Source organism: Kogia breviceps, chromosome 12, assembly GCF_026419965.1.
Source record: "Kogia breviceps isolate mKogBre1 chromosome 12, mKogBre1 haplotype 1, whole genome shotgun sequence".
NCBI classification, from domain to species: domain Eukaryota; kingdom Metazoa; phylum Chordata; class Mammalia; order Artiodactyla; family Physeteridae; genus Kogia; species Kogia breviceps.
Window position 1 is genome coordinate 30,530,538 of NC_081321.1, and position 27,327 is coordinate 30,557,864.

At 38.7% G+C, this 27,327-nt stretch overlaps 1 protein-coding gene across 1 annotated transcript in view; it reads right to left on the reverse strand.

The window, feature by feature from the left end:
• CPNE8 (copine 8) overlaps positions 1 to 27,327 on the reverse strand; it is a 249,780-nt gene that overhangs the window by 221,515 nt on the left and 938 nt on the right.

Consider the following 27,327-nt stretch of genomic DNA (forward strand, 5'->3'; position numbering starts at 1 on the left):
TTAAGTATACTCAACTGAGCTCTTAGATACTTCAGCTGTGTTAAAAGCACTTACGTAATCCAACAAAATTTTATAACAAGTGTAAGAAACAGTGTGACTGATTTATAGCAACTTGACTTAAGTAAACATGATTTTTTTTTTTTTTTACTTGTACACATGAAAACAAGTTCTGGTTTTAGTTTTTTTTTTTCCTTTTCCCATAGAAAACATTGTTTCCTCTTCCATCACCCCATTTTCGACATTATTAAGTTGAATTTAGACTTTTCTAAAATTTGGTTTTACCACTTTCTGACACAAAATTAAAATTGGTGGAAATCTACTGCTTCTTGAAGAGGCCAGGCCACCAAAAAGCTGTTCTTACCCTGGATTACATCCAAGTGAAACCATTATGTCCTACTGCACTTTATCAGTTCACCAAGTATCTTATTAGAAACATCTTCTCCCAGGATAAAATCTTCCTTGGTCAAAGATATTATCATTTATTTTCTTATTTAGATATGTTACACAGAATATCATACATATGAATTCTACTACTTCTCTGTTTTTTATTATTATTATTTTATCCCAATTTAAATAAGCAAATCATCTGTCCACATTTAGAAAGTACTAAGTGCCCAGTTCTAAAACTATATAGCTTTGCTCTGCTTGGAGACAAGGTAAGTTCATTTGAAATTATTTTTTTCTCATTTCTTTAAAACATTATAGGATGTTTCATATAAACTAAGTAAAACTGATTGATTATGCTTTTCCTAAATCATACTGGTAAATGAATCATTTTAATGTTTATATATATATATACTAATATTTTTAAGAGTGTAGGTATACAAAAATTCCTGGGTGTCCAAATTCATTCTTCCAATCTGTCCATCAGGCAGCAGATATTTACTGAAAACCTTCCATGTGCAAAGCACACAGGATTTATGAAAAATCACTAATAAATATGCACTCTTAAAATTGGTAGGTGAGACAGAACATTCAAAAGCCTAAGCAGGGCTTCCCTGGTGGCGCAGTGGTTGAGAGTCCGCCTGCCGATGCAGGGGACGCGGGTTCGTGCCCCGGTCCGGGAAGATCCCACATGCCGCGGAGCGGCTGGGCCCGTGAGCCATGGCCGCTGAGCCTGCGCGTCCGGAGCCTGTGCTCCACAATGGGAGAGGCCACAACAGTGAGAGGCCCAGGTACCGCAAAAAAAAAAAAAAAAAAAAAAAGCCTAAGCAATCATAAGTCAGAATAAAATAAAAGTGTAAGAAACATGGTGTGGGAACTCAAAAGAAGGAACAATTAGTATCAGTTGTGGGAGTCTAGAAAAATAGCATGAGTTCCTGTGAGTTATACCTTCACAAACAAGGATAGGCACAGAAATTGGTGGGGAGAAGGGGTGATTTCAGCCCAAAGGAAAGTACCAACAATGGTGGGAAGTGAAAGTTACACACAAGAGTTTTGGCAATTAGTAAGTACTCAACTTTGACTAGAGTCCATGTCTGAGACATGACTGGAAGGGGATATGTGGCCAGGATGAGGAAAGATCCTGAACACCATGTTAAGGTGCTTGGACCCATTCTGTAAGCATAGGGGAAACACTGAAAGTTTCTGCAAAGGAAAATCACACAATTCAACCTTCATTTGGGAAGCTAACTACACAACATGAGAAGAATAGACCAAAGTCATGAATTCTGGAGTCACAGAGAATAATTCAGAGAATATTTTAATAGTCTGGGGTAAAGTGACCGCTTCCTGAACAAGAATGGTGGCAGCAGGAATAGAAAGGGAAGCGACCAATACTCTGAACTGCTGCATAGACAAGTTTCAGTGACTGATCAGTCAGTAAGTCAAAGATTAACACAATAAAAAAGTGACAGTTTACATGCCACATTTACTATATTTCAGAAGTCTACTATTGCACTCTTTCTGACAAAGCCCAGATATTCCCTAAAAATCTTTCTAGGTACTATTTCAGGCAGCCAACATTTAATAACAACTAACCAGGCAACACAAGATTGAACCCATTTGCCCTCTCTACCATAAGCCCTATATTTTCCACAGAGATATAAATGGTGGGGGGAGGGGTAACATATTACAAAAGTAAATTGCAAGAAAGGTACAGATATCTATCAATATCAAATGTTCATTTTCAGGATGAAGATAACTAGCTATAGATCTCTATTGAGACGAAAAACTACAACAGCAACAACAGAACTTGACATCCCTTTGGGAGAATATTAAGCGAAATGAGGACTTTGAAGTAGGAAGTAGTTGGCATTATTCTAAGTCTACCTTAATATTCCTCTAAAAACTCAGACACTAGAATTAGAGCCTAAGTTTTCAAATGTGCATTCACGATCACAACATTTCCTTAAATCAGAGCATGTTTACATTTTATTTCAAGGTCCTGCTTCTAGCATCATTGAATTACCAAGTTCCAAGTGACATCCCAGGTCAACTAGGAAAAGGATTCAACCTTCCATAGGAACTAATGCCCAGAGAAGTGGTGAGGTTGTCAAAGGTCACAGAGCCAGTGTCAGAAACAGAATGAAAGCTCAGGGATTTCCACTATACTTGCTGACATATTCCGTGAGGAAAGAAGAAATCATATAAATGACATTCAAATGACAAAATGACTTAATTTAAATTATGAGACAAATAGAGTTGAAAATCAATCTTTTAGCTAGTATATTTCAAGCTTCACTCCAAATATATTTTTAAATTTACTAACTTAATTTACCAACTAAGATAAGCATTCATTAATAATTTAATATTAATAATTTAATATTGATTATGCCTCCTTTTCCCAATGCCTACCAAAAGCCTTTGGATGAAACCACCAGCATAAAAATCAATTGCAATCAACTTTTTTAATAGTTCTGCTTTCACAATTAATTTGAAAGTTGAGATGTCAAGGTAAATCAGAAAATAAGCTATGTCTAAAATAGTAGGTAATTTAGAAATGCTTAGCAAACAAAGTTATTATTCTGATACAGTTCTCAAGTACTGCTTAGTCTTCATAGTGCTCGCTCTACTAGCACTCTCTCTCTCTTATATTCTTTGCTCTATATCTGGGAAACATGAAAACCTATTGAAGACATTAAAGAAGAATGACTGATCTTTCAACTACCTAGAAAACCACAGATAATATGATACTCCCTTTATGGGAGTTCATTTACATTTAAAAAAAGGTTTGAGAGAATGCCCACAGAATTATACACATTGAGAAACAAATTTCTCAAAATGATTCTAAAACCACTATTATGCTAACTAAGGCTGAGAAATGTGTTGGTTTTAACCAGTTATGACAACTATAAATATACCTGGTTCGTTACACTCTCTAACATTTAAGATCATTCTCTTTTTTAAAACTATTTTATTTTATTTATTTTATTTTATTTTTGGCTGTGTTGGGTCTTCGTTGCTGCACACGGGCTTTTCTCTAGTTGCAGAGAGCAGGGGCTATTCTTCATTGCAGTGTGCGGGCTACTCACTGCAGTGGCCTCTCTTGTGGAGCATGTGCTCTAGGCATGCAGGCTTCAGTAGTTGTGGCACGCTGACTCAGTAGCCGTTACGCACAGGCTCAGTCACTCTGCGGCATGTGGAGATTCCCAGCCACTCATCACCAGGGAAGCCCTAAGATCATTCTTAATAAATCTAATGTGTCACTTGTTACTTATTATATAAGTATTATATATATAGTATATACATACATATATATATAGGGTATATATATATATGTACATATATATATATATACACACAGAGAGAAAGAGAGCAGCTAATTAGCAAAGTAGAAAATATTGACTTATAAATTCATGTCACAACTCAGAATACTATGTGACATTTTCAATATCTAAGTAATTATTTTATTTACATAGAATTCTGAAGAACAATTCAATTAATCTTCCTGCACGTTTCATTTGCCAAGTCCATCACGCTTTCTCCAGCATTTAACTTTCATATCACCTTGACTTTTGGTTTCTAGTTAAATAGTCCTCTCCTTACTCAATTTCCCATATCTTCATTAGGTAATTCAGCAGTGAAAAAAGGTAAGAATCAATACTTGGAAAATAAACATTAAATTGTCAAAGTTTAATTCACACATTTGAATTGTTCTCCCCACGGTCTCACCAACTGGCGACAGAAAAAATACAAAAGAATTCCATATACCCCTTCGTGATAGTATTGTAATCATCTATTATAATGATCTCTCCCAGCTTTCTAATTTGTCTTCAGTCACCAACACCTAGATTCTGATAGGAAAGACCTCCACCCTTATATCCTAAAATAAAGAAATTATGGACACACCTTTTTAAATGAAAAATCAAGCAAGAGTTATGGGGAGAGTGGCCAAGGTAATGGAGTAGAAAGGCCCTGACTCACCTCCTCTCATAAGCACACCAAAATCACAACTACCTGCAGAACAAACATTGATGAAAAAGACTGGAAACTAGCAGAAAAGATCTTCTAGAACTAAAGACATAAAGAAGGAAACACAACGAAATGGGTTTGAGGGGCAGACTCGTGATATAATCAAATCCCATACCCCATGGGTAGGCAACCCACAAACTGGAGAATCATTATATTGCAGAGGGTCTCCCACAGGAGTGAGAGTTCTGAGCATCACATCAGGCTCCCTGGCCTGGGGGTCCAGCACCAGGAAGACGAGGCCCCAGAACATTTGGCTTTGAAGGCCAGTGGGGTTTTAATTTCAGAAGCCCCACAGGACTGGGGGAATAGAAACTTCACACTTAAAGGGTACACACAAAATCTCACTTGCACTGGGACCCAGAACATAAGCAATATCTTGATAAGAGACTGGGCCAGACCTACCTGCTGGTCTTGCAGAGTCTCCCAGAGAGGCAGTGGGTGGCTGCGGCTCACTGGGGGACACAGACACTGGCGGCACACATATTGGGGAATATTCAACCAGGTGAACACTCCCGGAGGCTGACATTGAATCATTAGCACCAAGTCCTGGCCCCACCGAATATCCAGTAGGCTCCAATGCTGAGACACCTCAGGCCAAACAACTCACTGGGCAGGAACATAGACCCACCCATCAGCGGACAGGATGCCTAAAGTCTTCCTGAGACCACAGCTGCCTACAGACATGCCCCTAGACAACACCCTGCCTACGTGAGGGCGAAGCCCCAACTCCACCCACCAGTAGGCAGGCACTGGCCTCTCCTGCAAGGAAGTCTGCACCAACCTCTAGACCAGCCCATAGGGCAGACACCAGAAGCAAGAAAACTAGGATCCCATTAACACAAGACAGACCCTAGCCTAGGGCCAACTGGGCCCTTGCCCTGCCCACTAGCAGGCCAAAACCACCTTCGGTATACCCAAGACCACATACCCAACTGTGTCAGAAACTGGCCTTCCCCTATCAATGATCTGAAATGAGCTCTAGGATCCCTGGGCCCTGCAGCCAGACTCCAGGAACTGGCCCTGCCTGCCAGTAGACTGGCACTAACCCCATGATCTGGCTTCAACTGCCAGTGGGTGGACAACAGCCCCAGAGTCTGTGGGACCCTAACTCCACCCATCAGTGAGCCAGCACTAGCCCTGAGGCTTCCTAGGGTTCCACAACCAGCCACCTCATGACTACTCTGTGCTAAACATCAGCCCATAACATTCACACATGGCAGGACCTGGCAACCAACCACACTAGGGGCCAACCAAGCCTACCAGACCACAAACATAGTCATTCTGCCACAACAGAATGACCCACACAGCATTCTCAGGGAGAACCCCTAGAGCATATAGCTTGGGTGACAAGAGTGCATTCTGGAATGCACTGGACATCTCCTAGAGGGCCACTTCTCCAAGGTTGAGAAACATATAACATACCACAGACTTAAAAATAAAAATAGCAATTTAGACAAAATAGGCAGCAGAGGAATACATTCAAGCCAAAGGAACAAGCTACAATTTCAGAAAAAGAGCTAAATGAAGTGGAAATAGTCAGTCTACCTGAGAAAAGAGTTCAGAGTAATGATCCTAAAAATGCTCAAAGAACTTGGGAGAAGAGTAGATGCACAGAGCTAGAAGTTAGAAATTTTCAACAAAGAGTTAGAAAACATAAAGGACAAACAGAGATAAAGCACACAATAATTGAAATTTAAAATACACTAGAAGGAATTAATAATAGACTAAATAACAGACAAGTAGACAAGAACAGATCAGTGAGCTGGAAGACAAACCAGTGGTAATCACTGCCACTGAAAAGAAAAAATAAAAAAGAATGAAAAGAAATGAGGAACGTTTAAGAGACCTCTGGAACAACATGAAGAACACTAATATTTGCATTATAGGGGACCCAGAAAGAGAAGAAAGAGAGAAATGGCCCAAGAAAATATTTGAAGTGATAATAGCTGAAAAATTCCTTAACTGGGGAAAAGAAACAGGCCCCCAGTCCAAGAAGCACAGAGTCCCATAAAGGATTAACCCGAAGAGGAATACAACATTGTAATCAAAATGACAAAAATTAAAGATAAAGAGAGAATACTAAAAGCAGCAAAGGAAAAGCAACAAATTACATACAGGTGAACTACCATAAGACTTCCAACCAATGTTTAAGCAGAGACTCTGCAGGCCATTCATTAGACAAGACATGGAAGCAATCTAAGTGTCCATCAATGGATAAATGGTTAAAAGAGATGTGGTATCTACACACAATGGAATATTACTGAGCCATAAAAAAGAATGAAATAATACCATTTGAGCAACATGGATGGACATAGAGATTATCATACTAATTGAAGTCAGAAAGAGAAAGACAAATATCATATTATGTCACATATATATTATATACATATATAAAATTTATAAAGCTGAATCACTTTGCTGTACATCTGAAACTAACACATTATAAATCAACTATATTTCAATAAAAATTTTTTAAAATAAAGTGAAGAAAGAAAAAAACCTACAACAAAGAATGCTGTACCCAAAAAGGCTCTCATTCAAATTTGATGCAGAAGTCAAAAGCGTTACAGATAAGCTAAAGCTAAAAAAATTCAGTACCACCAAACCAGCTTCACAAGAAATATTACAGGAAATTCTACAGGTGAAAAAGAAAAGGCCACAACTAGAAACAAGAAAACAATGAAATGAAAAAGCTCACTGGTAAAACCAAACATACAAGAAAGGTAGGAAATCACCCATACACTAAACTAGTAGGGAGGTTAAAGACAAAAGTGGTAAAAACACCAATATCCACAATAAGCAGTTAAGGGATACACAAAAAAATTAGATGTAAAATATATCAAAAACAGTAATCATGAGGGACAGAGAGTACAAAGGCAGGGTATTTAAAATGCATTTGAAGCAAAAGAAATTAAGGAAACAACCCCATTAACTGTTGCAACAGAAAGAATAAAATACCTAGGAATAAACCTACCTAAGGAGGCAAAAGACCTGTACTCAGAAAACTATATGACACTGATGAAAGAAATCAAAGATGACACAAATGAAGAAATATACCATGTTCTTGGATTGGAAGAATCAATATCATGAAAATGATACTAGTAACCGAAAGCAATCTACAGATTCAATGCAATCCCTATCAAGTTATCAATGGCAATTTTACAGAAGTAGAACAAAAAATCTTTAAATTTATATGGAGACACAAAAGACCCTGAATAGCCAAAGCAGAGTTGAAGGAAACAAATGGAGCTAGAGGAATCAGACTCCCTGACTTCAGACTATACTACAAAGCTACAGTAATCAAGACAGTATGGTACTGGCACAAAAACAGAAACATAGATCAATGGAACAAGATAGAAAGCCCAGAGATAAACCCATACACCTATGGTCAACTAATCTATGACAAAGGAAGCAAGGATATACAACTGAGAAAAGACAGCCTCTTCAATAAGTGGTGCTTGGAAGACTGGACAGCTACATGTAAAAGTATGAAATTAAAACACTCCATAACACTATACACAAAAATAAACTCAAAATGGATTAAAGACCTAAATGTAAGACCAGACACTATAAAACCCTTACAGGAAAACAGGAAAAACACCCTTTGATATAAATCACAGAAAGATCTTTTTTGACCCACCTCCTAGAGAAATGGAAATAAAAACAAAAATAAACAAATGGGACCTAATGAAACTTAAAAGCTTTTGCACAGCAAAGGAAACTATAAACAAGAGGTAAAGACAACCCTCAGAATGGAAGAAAATATTGGCAAATGAATCAACAAAGGATTAATCTCCAAAATATATAAACAGCTCATGTAGCTCAATATTAAAAAAACAAACAACCCAATCAAAAAATGGGCAGAAGACCTAAATAGACACTACTCCAAAGAAGGCATACAGATGGCCAAGAGGCACATGAAAAGCTGCTCAACATCACTAATTATTAGAGAAATTCAAATCAAACCTACAATGAGGTATCACCTCATACCAGTCAGAATGACCATCATCAAAAAATCTATAAGCAACAAATGGTGGAGAGGGTATGAAGAAAAGGGAACCCTCCTTTACTGTTGGTGGGAATGTAAATTGATACAGCCACTATGGAGAACAGTATGGAGATTCCTTAAAAAACTAAAAATAGAATTACCATATGACACAGCAATCCCAAACTACTGGGCATGTACCCAGAGAAAACCATAAATCAAAAAGACATATGGGGCTTCCCTGGTGGCGCAGTGGTTGAGAATCCGCCTGCCGATGCAGGGGACACGGGTTCGTGCCCCGGTCCGGGAAGATCCCACATGCCGCAGAGCGGCTGGGCCCGTGAGCCATGGCCGCTGAGCCTGTGCGTCCGGAGCCTGCGCTCCGCAATGGGAGAGGCCACAACAGTGAGAGGCCCGCGTACCACAAAAAAAAAAAAAAAAAAAAAAAAAAAAGACACATGCACCCCAGTGTTCATTGCAGCACTATTTACAATAGCCAGGTCATGGAAGCTACCTAAATGCCCATCAACAGACAATGGATAAAGAAGATGTGGTATATATATACAATGGAATATTACTCAGACATAAAAAGGAAGGAAATTGGGTCATTTGTAGAGATTTGGATGGACCTAGAGACTGTCATACAGAGTGAAGTAAGTCAGAATAAGAAAAACAAATATCATATATTAACACATATATGTGGAATCTAGAAAAATTGTACAGATGAACCAGTTTGCAAGGCAGAAGTAGAGACACAGATGTAGAGAATAAATGTATGGACACCAAGGGGGTAAGTGGTGGGGGGGATGGGATGAATTGGGAGATCGGGATTGACATATATACACTAATATGTATAAAATAGGTAACTAATAAAAACCTGCTGTATTAAATAAATAAATAAATAAAATACCTATATGCAAAAATAAATAAAATGCATTTGAAAGAGATGAGCAACTTAAAACAATCTCGTTTATATATAGACTCTATATGAAAACCTCAAGGTAACGTCAAATCAAATATCTATAATAAACATAAACACAAAAAAGAAAAAGGATTCTAAACATAACACTGAATATAGTCATCAAATCACAAGACAGGAAAACAAAATAAAAATGACCTACAAAGACAAATCCAAAACAATTAACAAAATGCCAATAAGAACATACGTATCGATAATTGCCTTAAATGTAAACGGACTAAATGCTCCACCCAAATGACATAGACTGGCTGAACTGACACAAAAGCTAGACCCATATATTTGCTGCCTACAAGAAACTCACTTCAGATCTAGAAACACATACAGACTAAAAGTGAGGAGAGATGGCAAAAGATATTCCATACAAATGGAAATTAAAAGAAAGCCTGAGTAGCAATACTTGTATCAGACAAAGTAAAATAAAGATTGTTACAAGAAACAAAGGACATTACATAATGATCAAGGATTCAATCCAAGAAGAAGATATAACAATTGTAAATATATATGCACCCAACACAGGAACACTTCAATATATAAGGAAAATGTTAACAGACATAAAAGGAGAAATTGACAGTAACACAGTAATAGTAGCGGACTTTAACAGCCCACTTACATTAATGGACAAATCATCCAGACAGAAAAATCAATAAGGAAACAGGCCTTAAATGACATATTAGACGAAATGGACTTAATTGATATTTATAACTATTACCTCTGAAAGCAGCAAAATATACATTCTTTTCAAGTGCATATGGAACACTCTCCAGCATAGATCATATGCTAGGCCACAAAACAAGCCATGGTAAATTTAAATTGAAATCATGTGAAGCATCTTTACTGACCATTATAGTATGAGATGAAAAATCAGGTACACGAAAAAAAATGCAAAAAAACACAAACACTTGGACGATAAACATTATGCTACTAAACAACCAATGGATCACTAAAGAAATCAAAGATGAAATCAAAAAATACCTAGAGACAAATGACAATGAAAACACAACAATCCAAAACACATGGGACATAGCGAAAGCAATTCTGAGGAAAGTTTACAGCAATACAATCTTATCTCAGGAAGCAAGAAAAATCTCCAATAAACAACCTAACCTTACACCTAAAGCAACTAGAGAAAAAAAAAAAGAAAACATAGTAGAAGGAAAGAGATCATAAAGCTCAGAGCAGAAATAAATGAACTAGAGATTTTTAAAAAATAGAAAAGATCAATGAAACTAAAAGCTGGTTCTCTGAAAAGATAAACAAAATCAATAAACGTTCAGCCAGACTCATCAAGAAAAAAAAAGGGGGGAGAGTGTCCAAATCATTAAAATCAGAAATGAAAAAGAAGTTATAACCAACACCACAAAAATACAAAAAGTCATAAGAGACTACTATTAGCAACTATAACAATAAAATGGACAACCTAGAAGAAATGAACAAATTCTTAGAAATGTACAATCTCCCAACACTAAAGCAGGAAGAAATAGAAAATGTGAGCAGACCAATTACCAGTGCTGAAACTGAATCAATAATTAAAATACTCCCAACAAACGATAGTCCAGGACCAGATGACTTCACAGATGAATTCTACCAAACATTTCGAAAAGACTTACAACCTATCTTTCTCAAACAATTCCCAAAAAAATGCAGAGAAAGGAATACTTGAGAACTCACTCAAGAAGGCCACCATCACACTGATGCAAAAACCAGACAAAGATATCACAAAAGAAGAAATTTACAGATTAATATCACTGATGAACATTGATGCAAAAATCCTCAGCCAAATATTAGCAAACCAACTCCAACAATACATTAAAAGGTTATACACCATTATCAATGGAATCTATCCCAGAGATGCAAGGATTTTACAATATCCACAAATCAATCAATGTGATACAGCCCATTAACACGGAATAAAAACCATATGATCATCTCAATAGATGCCAAAAAAGGTTTTCATAAAATTGAATATCAATTTATGATAAAAAGCTCCCCAGAATGTGGAAATAGAAAAAACACATGTCAACATAATAAAGCCCATATATGAAAAACCCACAGCTAACATCATACTCAATGGTGAAAAGCTGAAAGCATTCCCTCTACGATCAGGAACAAGACAAGAAAACTTTTATTCACCTCATTTACTCAACATAGTCATGGAAGTCCTAGCCACTGCAATCAGACAAGAAAAACAAATAAAATGAATCCAAATTGGAAAGGAAGAAGTAAACCTGTCACTGTTTGCAGATGACATGATACTATACATAGAAAATACTAAAGATGACACCAGAAAACTGAGTTCATCAATAAATTCTGTTAAGTTGCAGGATACAAAATTAATATACAGAAATCTGTTGCATTTCTATATACTAATAACAAAATATCAGAAAGAGAAATTAAGGAAACAATCCCATTTACCATTGCATCAAGAATAAAATACCTAGGAAAAACCTATCTAAGGAGGCAAATGACCCGTACTCCAAAAACTATAAGATGCTGATGAAAGATACTGAAGACAACAAAACAGATGGACAGATAAACCATGTTCTTGGATTGGAAGCATCAATATTGCTAAAATGACCATACTACCCAAGGCAATCTACAGACTCAATGCAATCCCTGTCAAAATACCAATGGAATTTTTCACAGAATTAGAACAAAAAAAATTAAGATTTGTATGGAAACAGAAAGGACTCTGAGTAGTCGAAACAATCTTTAGAAAACAAAACGGAGCAGGAGGAATCAGGCTCCCTGACTTCAGACTATACTACAAAGCTGTAATAATCAAAACAGCATGGTACTGATGCAAAAACAGAAATATAGATCAATGGTACAGGATAGAAAGCTCAGAAAGAAACCCACAAACCTATTGTCAATTAATCAGTGACAAAGGAGGCAAGAATGTACAATGGAGAAAAGACAGTCTCTTCAATAAATGGTGCTGCGAAAATTCAACACCTACATGTAAAAGAAATAAATTAGAACATTTTCTAACACCATATACAAAAATAGACTCAAAATGGATTAAAGATCTAAATGTAAGACTGGATACTATACAACTCCAAGAGGAAAACAGGCAGAACACTTTTTGACATAAATGGTAGCAATATTTTTTTAAAAACCATTTCCTAGAGTAATGGAAACAAAGTAAAATGAACAAATCGAACCTAATTAAATTTAAAAGCCTTTGCACAGCAAAGGAAAGCATAAACAACATGAAAAGAACATATGGAATGGGAGAAAATATTTGCAAACAGTGCTACGGACAAGGGCATAATTTCTAAAATATACAAACAGTTCATACAGCTCAATATTTTTTTTAAAAAAAGGAACAATCAAGAAAGGGGCAGAAACCCTTAACAGACATTTCTCCAAAGTAGACATACAGATGGGCAACAGCTACATGAAAAGATGCTCAACATCGCTAATTATTAGAGAAATGCACATCAAAACCACAATGAGGTATCACCTCACACTGGTCAGAATGGCCATCAAAAAGTCTACAAATAATAAATCCTGGAGAGGATGTGGAGAAAAGGGGACTCTTCTGCACTGTTGATGGGAATGTAAATTGGTACAGCCAGTATGGAGTACAATATGAAAATTCCTCAAAAAACTAAAAATAGAGTTACCATATGATCCGGCACTCCCACTCCTGAGCATATATCAGGAAAAGACGAAAACTCTAATTCAAAAAGATACATGCACCCAAATGTTCATAGCAGCACTATCTATTGATACAATAGCTTAGACATGGAAGCAACTTAAATGCCCGTCAACAACTGAATGGATAAAGAAGATGTTGTGTGTATATATATATATATATATATATATATATATATATATATATATATATATACACATACATACATACAGTGGAATATTACTCAGCCATAAGAATGTATGAAATATTGCCATTTGCAGCAACATGGATGGACCAAGAGACTATCATACTAAGTGAAGTAACTCAAAGACAAATATTATATATCACTTATACGTGGAATATAAAAAATATGATACTAATGAACTTACTTAAAAAGCAGAAATAGAGTCTCAGACATAGAAAGCAAACTTATGGGCACCAAAGGCGAAGCGGGGGAGATAAATTAGCAGTTTGGGATTAACACATACACACTACTATATATAAAACAGATAAACAACAAGGACCTAGTGTACAGCACAGGGAACGATACCTAATTTCTTATAATAACCTATCACGGAAAATAATCTGAAAAAGAATATATATATATATATATATATATATATATATATATATATATATATGTATAACTGAATCACTTTGCTGTATACCTGAAACTAACACAACATTGTAAATCAACTATACTCCAATTTTTAAAAAATAGTATAAAACTCTAAAAAAAAAACAAGAACTTAGGGAAGAGTGACAGAATATGGCTAGTGGTCAGAAGCATACACCTAAGAATTAAATATGTATAGAGCAGGATCTCCATACATACCTTGCCACCCCACCCCCACCGCCCTAGATGTGCACCTTAGGCCAAATTACTTGAACACTCTCTGAACTTCAATCTCTTCACCTGTAAAATAGGACATAATATTACCTGTTTTACATAACTGTTGTAAGGATTGAGCAAATTAGCATATGTTAAGTGCTCTACACACTGTCTCACATAGATTTAGATTTGGACACTGTGATGTAAATGTCCAAAGCTTTCATGTTTCTTGGACTCATTAGTACAGCTTATATTTGAATAGCTTTACTGTCTAATAAATAGAAATATTACCCAGGGACTATTCAATGATATTTTGTATCTTCAGAGTTTCAGGAAATTATCTGATAATTCCCTCAGAATGTTTGGAGTATTATTCTTTACAGACTAAACTTGACAAAATGTCTCACAACTTGAAAAAGAAGGCCTGATAGCTAATGACCCTGGCTGAAGAGGCATTAACATTAACGGTTGTCACAAGTTTGAAAGTATTAAGGTATTGTATGTCAGGCAGTGAACATCGGCCAATGGGGCAAGGCAGCTTTTAAATATACCTCATTTTATCACTGGCAATAAGTGCTTACCCATTTTCAGCCTGTGCTGTCACCTACTTGAATATCTGTTTTATCACATGTCTGACACAAAAGCCCTCTCTAAATAAACATCAGCCCATTGATCTTACTGGTCAGATGCAAGAATGTGCTAGAATGTGCTTTAATTCTGAAACTTTGTTGTTAAACACTACCTCCTATTTGTCAAATCCTATTAGGTCCACATGTCTGATTATGCGTGTTCCAGTGGAGGAGCTGTGGGGTAAAATCTGTAGAACATGAGTATGCATTTCCAAATCTACACTCTTATGACCATTATTTTATTCTATATCTCCTCCAGGTATTTGCCCGGACTACAATGTATATGGTCTTTAACATTTCCCTTTGTAACTGCAACTTTGCATTTCATGTTTCTATGACTTCCCAAATTGATTGTAATTATCCCAAAGTATTAGAATACAAAGACCCTTCTCTTCTATATTGCTGCTGTGCCACAGGGCAATATACTGATAATAAACTGAGATAAGACTAACAGTTATTAACTCCTTTTTTGTGACAGGCACGGTGCTGGGTATTTTATAGCATTTACTTCCCCAATAATCCTATAAATTTGGTTTTTAAGACGTTTCCATTTTACTGATTAGGAAATGAGATTCCAAAAGTTGAAATAAGTTACCAAAAATACCATTACAAAAAGGGATAAAAATGGGATTTAAAGACATCTGACTCAATTCCGTTTTCTTGCTGGTATACTCTGCTGCCCCAAATTCTCATTAATCTTTAAATGCAACTTACTTATGGGAATGAAAGTATTTAGAAAGGTGCAGCCAGAAGTTTATACTTGACTCTGCTTATTTAAAGAGGAATAGGGGGAAGTAACCAAAACAAGCTATTAAAATCTCCTTGAGAAGATAGCTTAGCAATAACTTCAGCTCTAGAAAACTATTCCCAGGAAAAAAAGAATCACAGGGGTACTCAATAAGAATGCTCACATGAAGCAGATGAACAGTAACTTATTGAAATAAATTTTGGAAAATAAGAGATAAGTTAAATAAATACAGTATACCCAAATAACGGACTACAGCAGAGACATGGAAGGTTATATTTGCAAAAACTAATGACATCTTCATGATATAATATTACTAGAAAAGTGCAGAAGATAAATTGTATAGAATATATAGTATGATCCCATTATACAATGTGTGTGAACTTACACACACACACACACACAAGAACACACACAGAGGGACAGAGAGAGTATAAATGTGATGTTATACATGAGAGTATGTGGCTGAACCACACTGACTCCATTTTGTCAGCTCCTTCTTAAGCTCCCAGGCCTACTCCCTTCCCTTCCATCCACTGCACTTTATGGAGTTGCCTACTTTGTTTTTTGGTCTCAAAGCTCCTTCTCATTTTGGAGGATATTATTCAATACCTCTGCCTCCCAACAATTGGCAAGCCAGCCAGAAGACAGAAAATGAAACAGGCATGGGTAAAGGAACTGTGTTGGGGGAAAGCCCATTGTCAGTGGTGGAAATCCCAAGATGGCCAGCTTCCTCCATGTGGGGAAATCTAGCCAAGTTTGGAATGCTGCAGGCAGGCACGTGAGTTTGGGGACACCCCGAAAACACCAAAAGGGTTGCTGGACATTCTAACCGAAACAATAGGGAAAAAGAAACTAAGGTGGGAAAATAGGTATGCTGTGGCCTCCGCATTGGGCCCTGTGACTGATACAGAAAACGAGCTCCAACTCAGGAAGGAACCAGAAAAATCTAAAGAGGCCCTGGCATTAGAGTAAGATCTACAAGTGGCTTGTTCCTCTAGTTAGGATCTACTAGCCAAAAAGTTACAACAACAAGAACACCTGGAGGTCAAGCTAAAATGCCTAAGTGGCTAAAATGCAAAGGCGGCACCTGTATTCACCAACAAACTGAATACCATCATCTCACGGGAAGACTGGAATCCCAAATGGTAGGATCCCAGGTGTAATGATTCCTCTGAGTAGGAAGATATAATTGTTGAAGAGAAAGATGACACAAGGACTCATCCACTCATTCAAAGACTCTGGCAACCCGTGAAGAAATATTTACTGCAGGTATGAAGGACTGCTTCTTACAGTCTTGCTCCTGGAGCTTGGTATGGCACCTTAATATCAGTTCTGGCACCTATGGTCAGTAAAGCAATAGCTCTGGTAGTTGCAATTATAGCAGATCTCAGTGAAACAGAAAGAGTCCACCACCAAGGAAACAGAAAGGCAAACAAAAATAAAGAAATAAAGGTGAAACAAAGAAAGGATGGAGAAAAAACAGAGAAAGGACCAACCCAGTTGACATGCAAACAACACTGGCAGGATATAGGAGTAGCAAGGACTCCAAAGGAAGACATTGATAAGCAACCTAATTAAGTCCTGTTATCTTTGTGGAAAGCCCTAACAAGACAGCTCACTCCTCTGCCTACTGGCCATAAACATGTGGCAATGGGTCCCAGTGTCCCATCACTAGAAGTAGAACGCCAGGATAGATCCCCTACACGCAGAGAACTAGGGGTTGGGACAATGCTGCCCTCTACTTTGTGTTGTGGGAGGTGACTGGAAGCCGCGAGTGGAATTGATGATTTGTTGGACCTGCACAAACAAACAGTCTTAGCACTGGTAGATACCACAGCTGAGTACACCTTACTGCATGACAACCCTTTTAAATTTGGAGGAGAATACGGGCTATAGACAGATACGGGGGCCAAACTATTCGGGTAAAACAAACCAGCTTATATCTCCAAATTGGCTGTTTGCCTCCTGCCTGTCCCTCATATACATTGACCACATACCAGAATATATACTAGGTGTTGATGTTTCACAAGACCTAGATTTGACCACCACTACTGGAGAGTTCTGCCTTCCCATCAGAGTGGTGAAACCCACGTTGGTGGGCCATGTAAAGTGAACGCTTGTCCATTTACCCTGCCAGGTTGTTAATGTCAAAGAGTATAGGCTGCCTGGGAGCTATGAAGAAATTACTACTACAGTTAAAGAACTAGAAAATGCAGGAGTCCTTAGATCCACGCATAGCCCCTAAAATAGCCCATTGCAGCCAGTAAAATGGCCTAAAGGGACTGTTAACTAAAGAGAATTAAATAAGGTGGTTCCTCCAATCCGTGTGGAGGTGTCCAATATTGCTACTATTTTAGAACATCTTTCCTCTGCGCTGAACACTTTCTATTGTGTGCTTGACCTCTGTAACCCTTTTTATAACATTCTTTTGTGTGCTAGCTCTCAAGATCAATTTGCCTTCAACTGATGGGAGGCAATGGACCTTTCAGGTCTTGCCTCAAGGTTATTTACAGTCCTGCCATTTGTCATAGCTTGGTCGCTCAGGACCTACAAATATGGTGAAAGCCCCACCCTGAGCTGGAATTATTTCATTAGATTGATGACATTATGTTGACCTCTGATGCCTTGTCACTCCTGCCCCGAACTGCCGCCTCTTTACAGACACCTTTACAGAACTGAGAATAGGAAGTAATAAACACTGACAAGATCCAGGGACCTGGGCAGTCAGTAAAGTTTTAGGGAGTTCTCTGGTCAGGTAAGACAAAAATTTCCCCGGCCTCGGTTATTGATAAAATCCAAGCCTTGGCCACGCCAGTCAGTCAAGGAATTACAATCCTTTCTGGGGTCACTAGATTACTGTCATCCTTTCATACCGCATTCGGCACAAATAATACGGCCCCTATAGTACTCTCTGGTTAGAAAGGGACAAAAATGGGACTAGGACATCCACCTTCAGGAAGCTTTTGAAAAGGCTGAAATTGTAGTAAAACAGGTTCAGGCTCTGGGAGTGCTTATGTGGGACACTGCCTGTGTGGATTATTTGTTGACTCACACCTGAAAGGTTCTGGCCAGGGCCTGTGGCAAAGGCAGGAAAGGAAACGCATCCCACTAGGATTTTAGTCTCAGCTGTAGAAGGGACCGCAAGTGAGGTACAGCCCTACTGAAAAACAGCTCCTTGTAGTCTACCTGGCCCTGCAGCAAAAACAGAAGGCCTCACCGTGGACTTCCCAGGGTCTGTTCAAACTTCCCTCCCAGTAAGTGAATGGGTTAAGAACATGCTCCTTAAACCAAAAAGCGCCTGTGCCCAAGTAAGCACACCGCAAAAGTGGCACCCATACCCGCAACAAGGTAATGTGTACAATTCAAGCCTGCTGTCCGAGAAGTTACATGCTCTCCTTTGGGCCAGCGTCTTATGTGAACCTAGACGTGGCCCCTCAGATCCCACCCATCACGCCCCCTCTCAGCCAAGTCAAAGAGGGAATTGGGACCACTCCTCCTGAGGCATGGTTCACCAATGGCAGCAGTCAAGGCAATACCCCCACTTGGCCCACTTCAGCAGTTCGCCTGGATTTCAACGTCATTTGGTTTGCAGAAGGCACAAAGCACAGCGGTCGGCGGGAGGAACTGGGGGCAGTATAGCTTGAGATCACTCATCAATCTACGCCCCTCTCTACAGCCACAGACAAGTGGGCTGTGTGAAAAGGACTGACCATGTGGGTATGCCACAATGTCATCAGGAAAGCTGGACTATCTTGGGGCGGCACCTGTGGGGAGCTGACCTACAGAGGGACACCTGGGATGTGTTCATACAACCCAGTGCTGCCATCAAGGTAAGGCACGTCTCTGCACATTCTCCAACTACACTGCCTGGGAACCACAAAGCAGACACCCTAGCCAGGGAGGGAGCTGTCATCCTGGAAGAGTTACAGACTCCCTCGGAGGTGGCAAAGTGGCTTCACTGAAAACCGGGACAGACGCTGAGGCCCCAACCACCTGGGAGATAGCCAAGAGGTTATACGTCTCCATCAAATACACTGACTGGCAGGCAGTTGATAGGGACTGCCCCCACTGTAGCCTGTGGCAACGACCCCCGAGACATAGTCCTGGCCACATCGGACAAGCACTAGCTCGGTGACAAGCTGGTAAGTGGACTATATCAGCCCCCTGCCCTTAGCAGAAGGACACAAGTACACATTGACCTGTGTGGACACAGGTATCTGACTGATACAAGCCTTTCCCAGTAAGAGGGCAAATCGAACAGCCACTATTAGGGGCTTGACCAAGTTGGAAAGTATGTACTGGGTGCCCATTCATACAGACAGCAACCTAGGGACCCACATCACTGGACGTGATGTAAAAGAATGGGCTGAAGCCCAGGAGATTTTATGGACCTTCCCATCTGCCATATAACCCAACAGCCACAGGGCTGGTAGAAAGAACGAACAGGTTACTGAAAGAGACATTGAAGACGCTTTCTCCAGACAGGTCTTTAGGAGGATGTTCTCCACCACTATTAGAAGCCATCTGGCTGTTAAACACCGAACCCACAGCAGGCCACACGTCTGCTTATGAGAGACTGACTGTGCCTGCTCTGCCAACTAGGGCCTTAAAGGTACAAGTATTAGAAGGAGGACTAAGACCCATCTGATGGGATGTGGGTCTTATCCTAAGAGTGCCACAGAACCTCCTAGCTGGGGAGGCTATCTTAGATTGGAGACAAATGGTATACCCCTCCCAGGTGGCTTGGCATCCTTATACTTCTAGGGGGTAAGGGCTAGGCCCCTCAATCTTTCTACGTGAAGGCCCAGCCATAACCAAGGTGATCTCCCCCATAGAAATCAAATGGGGGACTGAAGTAGGGCTTCTTTTATGAGCCCCTACTGAAGCCCCCACATATAATATCTCCCAGCCCAGTTCCGACGTAAAGGCACAAAATGTCTGGCATTGTCCTATGGGAAAAGTGTCAAAGCCCAGGATGATACTGGCACATGGAGACCAAACTGCTACAGTGTTGTTTCTGAATGAAGATTTGGCTTTCTTGGTACCTTTAAAACACTTATCATCCTTAGCCTTTTCCTTCTAAGACTGGTGCCACCTACCTCCACTAATGCATTCTTGTCCTGGGCTACCATATATGCTGACATCCACAACCACTCTGACTTCTGGGTATGCAGACTGGTGCCAACGTCTAGCTCTGAAGTAATATCAGAGGTATTCTGTCTTTCAACCTTACATCACGGGGACAATGGGTGGGGACAGCAGGTAAACTCCCAATATCTGGCTCTAGGGTATTCTCGGAAGAATGGTGGATAAGATCGTGCAGGCCATATAGATGTCAGGGGTGGAGCGTGGAGCTGAACCATACTGGCTCCATCTTGTCAGCTCTATCTTAGGCCCGCAGTCCTTTCCAGGTGACTGAGCTTTAGCCTAGCTCACAAAGGAATGCACCCAAGCCAGATGAGTTCCCTATCAACTTTTACCCTTGCCTTCATCTAAAATGAGAGCTGGAAGAGGGCCTTTTGCTGAGGTAGATGGTTAATGGTCATGAGACCCAGAAGTGGGCTGGGTGCCCCTGGTTCCAGTCTGTGTGGATGTGCTTCTCACTTGGTAGTCAGATTCTGTTTTTAACTTTGGTCCCTTTAAATACCCCTACCCCTTTTGGCGGTACAAAGCACAGCTGTGAATGCCTCTGGATCCTCTGTTCACCTGATCTTTCCTACTTGTATGTAAGTCACCCACAATAAACTTTATAATTTCACTTTATGGAGTTGTCTGCTTCATTTTTCAGTCTCAAAGTTCTTTCTCAGTTCGGAGGATATTATTCAGTATCTCCGCCTCCCAACAGAAAGAAATGAACTGAATGCATATAGTTTGATGAAATAGTGGGTGATTTTTATTTTGTGCTTATATCTACTTGTAATTACTGAGTGCTTAATTAATGTGACAAGCAGTGTTTTAACTCATGTAAATGTATTAGCTTATGTAACCCTCAAAACAAAATAAGAGGTAGGGGCTATCGTTATACCAACTCTACTAGAGGCTATCGTTATACCAACTCTACAAATGAAGAAATTGAGGAACAGAGAGATTAAGTAACTTTCCAAGGTTTCATAGCTAGCAAATGTTAGAACCTGGTCTCCTTCCACACCCATGCTCCTCAAGGCTAAGCAAACTGGCTCAAATAAGCAAGTGTTATTATTATAAAACAGGCTAACAAATGAATAAAACCCCTTTGAGATGGATTGTTTTTCTTCTCTGCCTTGAGGAAAACCAAATAGGGAATTCAGGCTTCTATTATGCCACAAACAGCATACCTAAAAGAGCAAAGCTTTAGCATCCTCTCCTATGGGGCCCTGCTTTGTGAATTGCTTCTAGACTCACAATCTCCACATTACAAGGCTGTTTTAAACACCCCAAATGCTAAAAAAAAAAAAAAAAAAAAAAAAAAAATGCAGGGCATACCAAACTATTGATAGAACAACAACATGAGTAAAGCTTTTCTCTGCTAAGACATACCTGGGCAACTCCCACATTGAGACTTCAAAAGTACTGTCCAAAAATGCCCCTACGACAAATTTCTCTGAAACTGTGGGGTTAAGACAGACCCCAAAAAAGCACTATAGGGTGAATACAATTCTGAACCACAGGACCTCAGGAACTGCAGAGCCAGAGAATAGGCTGTTATGGCCATGCCTATCACATGCCTCATTAACAGGATAACAGGTATTCTAATTTCCCTAGCTTATAGTAACTTTATAATTCATCAAAATCACTTGAAAACCTATTTACAGGCTAATGTCAAACATTTTGTCTGACAAAAGAAGGGTAAAGTGTGTCTAAGAGATAAACCAATGTGGACTGGAGTGGAGCCACCAATTGTGTTTGAACACTTTCTCTTTCACCATAGATATTCAGAACAGCATCGGTATCTGTTTCAAACTGGATCACTTCCCACTGGACCAATCAGACTCTGTCTCTTGGAATTGAATTTGCTTTCCCCAGTGCTCCATTAATCACTAAATGAGCTGGAACTGTAACACATAAATTTGCAAAGTACATCCCACTAGTGGATGGAAAAATGAAAAAAATCTTCAAAGTAAAAGAAGAATAAAGATGTGGAAAGGACTACATGAAAAGAAGAGAAGAAAAAGTATACAAAATTTCATTCATCTTCTTGTTTCATTCACAACACACTTGCAGGCTGCCAAAACCTTTCATGGATTATAAAAGATCACACAACCCCACTTACTATAGTAAAAAAGTAAAACCAGAGACGGAGCCGAACTTGACACTACCATTTCTAATAGTGACAACCTGACAGCAGCAGTAATTTTCCTTTGCACATGCTTTAGCTTTTACAAAAGGCCTATAAACAGTGATGTGCAAGTATGCTTAAGAACAGATTTCCCCCAAAAAACCTGAATGTATGTGTGCTGTATGTACATAATTTATTATAAATTGTACTGATATAAAGTATGTGTAGCTGAGCAATTTACAAAAAAATAAAATATATACAAATAATACTTTTATTGTAAATTCTATAGAGCCAATTGATTCCCACAGAATGTCTTAAGCATAGACAACATCAAAACAATATATCAAACCGATTGGTAGTGTTTGCCACTTTGCATGATATAAATATTCCCACCACAGTCAATTTCAAGCTACCAAATGTGATGTCACTGAACATGGACTGAGATAAGATGAGCAGTAGCACGTAATTGCATAATAGTTTCAACCCACAGATTTAAGAAACAGAGCATAGATGATAGTAAAGAATCTAGATAATAATAAAATATGGATACTAAAATAATTAGGAAGTAATAATTTTTGAGTATGTCTTAACTTTTTCTTTAATATAATTTAGTTTTAGACTTACATAGCTTAAATTTTTAAAAAATCTCTGTATTTAACCACTGGCACACGAATTCCTATTTCAATCCCATTTAAGCCAGTTCCAGCATGCCACTGAAAAGTATACTCCTAGCACCTTACTGAGGCAGGTACTGTTAATCCAAACCAAGTAACTACAGTCAGAGTCATTAGCTCATCAAACAAGTAAATTAAAATGTTTAGTGTATAGGGAAACGGTAAAAAAAAAAAAAAAAAAGCCTGGTACAAAATTTCCAAAAGACAAGTCATATGCCTTGTGTAATATGAGGTGTCTGAGAAGTCAGCAGTGCCAGGAGAGCCTAAAAACACCTTGTCAGCAAGTTGAGAATGAATCACCAATGGCCCTATCCAAGGCAAAGAGAAATTTCTAACTACCACTCACACACTAGGTTCAGAGTTCATTTATTCGTAGATTTGTTCATTCCATCAATATCTTTCTTTTAATTTAATGTATATAACCAGAACATGGAAAACTTGTTAAAAGTACAGATTCCTGGACCTTAGTCCAGAGATTTTCATTCACTAGATCTGGTGTGGGGCCTAGGGGTTTGTATTTTAACAGGCAAACTCCTCTCCCCATGACAGATGATTCATTCAGAGAATTACATCATCCAGCATTTAGTGACTACTTATTCTATGCCAAGTTCAGAAGGTGTAGATACGAGACAAAACTTGTCCTCAAGGAGACTACAGAGACCAAGAATTATAACTATAATATCGGTACATAGCAGCTGCTTTGAGAATACAGCAAAATCCAGCTTGGAAGAGGGGTCATGAGAGAAAATGATGTTTGATCTGAGCCTTGAAGAAGAAGAACAAGCTAATCAAGAAAAGAAGGGGAAGAGAGGAAGGGACGTTCACGGCAGAGAACAGCACGTGTACAGCCACATAGGCAAAGAGAGTTTGGTCCAATAGGTCAACAGCACATGCTTTGGGACTGTACCTCTTATAAGTGATCTGTAGCCACATTTACCTGGCCCCAGTTTTCAAATATAGTAAGCACATATTTGTTAGACTATGTTCAGTCACAGAGTTCATGCCAGGAGTGGGGGGAGATTAAGCAAGACAGTTGTGGCCAGGTCAGGAAGTGCTTTTTAGAATTCCTAGTACAAAGTAAGAATTACTTTTCCACTTTGTATTCTTCCTTCCACACTAGATTGTAAAATTAGTTTTATCACCATTACAGGATTATTGCTTTGAAAGGATTTACATGTGATACCTAACTGACAAAATCTAGAAATATAGACTGCCCTCCCTGCTTTTATACTTTATAAGCTAATTTCTCAATCAGAGAAAATGACAAAAATCATCAAAACAGTGTGTGAGAAATAGTGCAACAAACCAAGGTCCCAGGGAAAACAGTTAATTACTGCATATTATTTTTCCCATTGGTTTTAACATTATTCTATGTTAATCTGTCTTCAGAATAAAACAGGAATGTTATAAATGTATAAATGTTACTTTATGTTTCTAAGGTTGTATCATTTCAGCTATAGACACTAATTAGGTAACCCAATAACTTAAAAATCTTAAATGTTAAAAAATTAACATAATTTTTAAAATGAATGCAATAAGAGCTAAATAATGAGTAGAACGTTAGGTCAAAGAGTAGGAGCTTATCTCCACATAAATATAGCTAGAAAAGTGCACTTGTCACTCTAACACACCAACTTTGTAGCTACTACAGAAACTCCACATATACTGCCCTTTCTCTCATACCAACCATGCCAATCTGTCTTGTCTCCACTCAAGCCCCATCTCCTCTTTGCAGCATATTCCAGGTACTCTGTTCCACAATGATCTCCTCCCTACCTGTGCATGAACCTCATCTTTGGATTTAGGCATATGTTATTGTGTGTTATATAATCTAATATCATAATTATCTCCCAACCAGATTTTACGTTTTCAGCGAACTTCTCTTGCATTTCTCATGGAGCATGGCATAGGGCTAAACATATAAGACACTCAAACACTTCCATAAGTGAATAGACGAAATGATTTTCCACGTAGCTTCAAGCTTCTATTGCTGATTTTCTCACCTCCCTCAAAATGAAGATGCAAACATCATAAAACTTTTACAAAGTCTTAGATTGGACACAGTGAAAGGAGGTTATCAAAAGGTTGTCAGCAAATCATAAGAAGTCTTCAGTATGAAAAGGCAAGGCAATTCATTGCTCTGCTTGCCCATAGTAAGGCTAAGGGGCCTACAGCTGTGCCTTGTTGCTAAGTAAAACCCCCACAAACAACCAGGAAATACGCTTTTTATACATATCAAAGAAGAAAGAGAAAGAGGGAACAGGTATCTCAAGGCCACCTCTATCCGTGTATCCTTTAACCAATTTATTGAAGTTCAAAAGAGAAGGACTATTTACAGAATTCCATAGCTGAATCATATATAATGCATTTATTCAATAAATACTATTTTCAATATAATAATAACTAACATTTTTTAACACTTTCTTTTGTGTCATACGTCACGTTAGTATTTTTCAGATATCATTTTATTAAACTCTGGTAACACCCTATATAACATAAATACCATAATTATCTTCATTTTAGACATTAGAAAGCTTAAAGACTTGCTCCAAGGCAACAACACAAGTCACAAAGCCAGAATATATAACCAGGTCTCTTATGTCAAAGCCCAAAAGACACCACCATCTACCATTACAAGATCCAATTATCAACAGTATAAGTACTATAAGTACTTGGGTTCTCTTTCAGAACTTTTTTTTCTATTTGAACATTTAAAAATTAAAAACAATACACAAATCAGTGGTATTAAAAAAGGCTGAAACAAGGGGATCTCCAGGTGCTGAGGTAGCAAGCTGAAAGAAACTGGCTTAAAGCCAATTGACTTCAGGATTCCCAGTACTACACACATAGCAAACAAGCATCAAAAGGAGGAAAAAAACAAACAAAAAAAAGGAGTTAAATACGGACCTTATTGGCAGAAAGACCAGCTAAGGTAAAATTTCCCCATCACCCCTAAAGAGCTTATGGGGAATTCAGATTTAATTTACATTTGCATTCATTCCACGTACAGACCACATGCCATTCAGACTTGCAGGATGTTCAGCAGAGAATAAGAACTCTAGAAAATGCTGTCATTTTAGGACTTTAGGCTATGCATTATCTGTATACATTAATAACCTCCTTCTAGCACGCAAAGCTAGCTTCAGAGAAAAGAAAAAGGCCTAGAAATTAAGGTTTAAAAGGAATTTTCCATAGTTTCACTTGTTCAATTGACAGAAATCTCAGGCAGCATTTAAAGCAGTGACCACAATAAGGCAAAAGCTTAAGGTTAGCAACCACTATCAGAATTATTGTTATGGTCTGAGGTCACTTAAGAGGAAGCAAGCAATTATGGGATATAGTTTCAGGGATAGCTGTAAGGCTATCTATCACCTAGCCCCTAATACCTCGGGGGAGGGGAGTGTTGGTGCTTGAGTTAACACCAAAAAAAAAAGTAATAAATCATTCCTTTGGCTTTTAAGCTTAGTCTTGTGACAATGCAAAATTAAATACCACTGGGTTGATAGCAGTTTATGCCTTGGGGCTTATTTACATCGAAGATTACCCATGTTTATTAGATTTCTTCAAGATTTTTTTCCTTTTTTTGCTAAGAAAAGGAAGGGGAGGATTTGAGGGCATTAAAAAACAAGCAAAAAGTGGACAGGTGAGAAGAGTTTTCCACTGAGAAAGATCAAAGTATGCAAACAAGGGAGTGGGCTCCAGTCAGTAGTATAATTTGCAAGTTCTCTCTCTCCTGCTGCCATTACAAATTTAGTGTAGTCTGTCCATCTCTTTCTCAAAAATCTTCTGCAATATAGCAATTATGCTGCTTTATTTACAAGGAAACTGACCCAAAGAACGTCACACAAAGGAGTTTGAAATGTACAGCAGAGTGTAGGTTGTTACACACACTCAAATGTATCCACTTGGCAGGCAAAAAGTCTTGACTTCCCACATTTTAGGTTAAGGCTGCAACCGAAATCTCCACGTAGAAGGCCAAAGGCAAAGAGCCCGAGGGGCGGGAAGCAATCTGGAGGGCTCCAGGAAGTGGGTGGGGAGGAAGCTGCCGCGTTTGGAGCCAACCGTGCAGACAGCAGGCTTACACACTCCTACCAGAGGGAGTCCTGGGCTACTGCGCGCATTGCTCACAGCGCTCACAAGCGCTTTTGGCAATGCTGTCCCCTTCGATTCCTGTC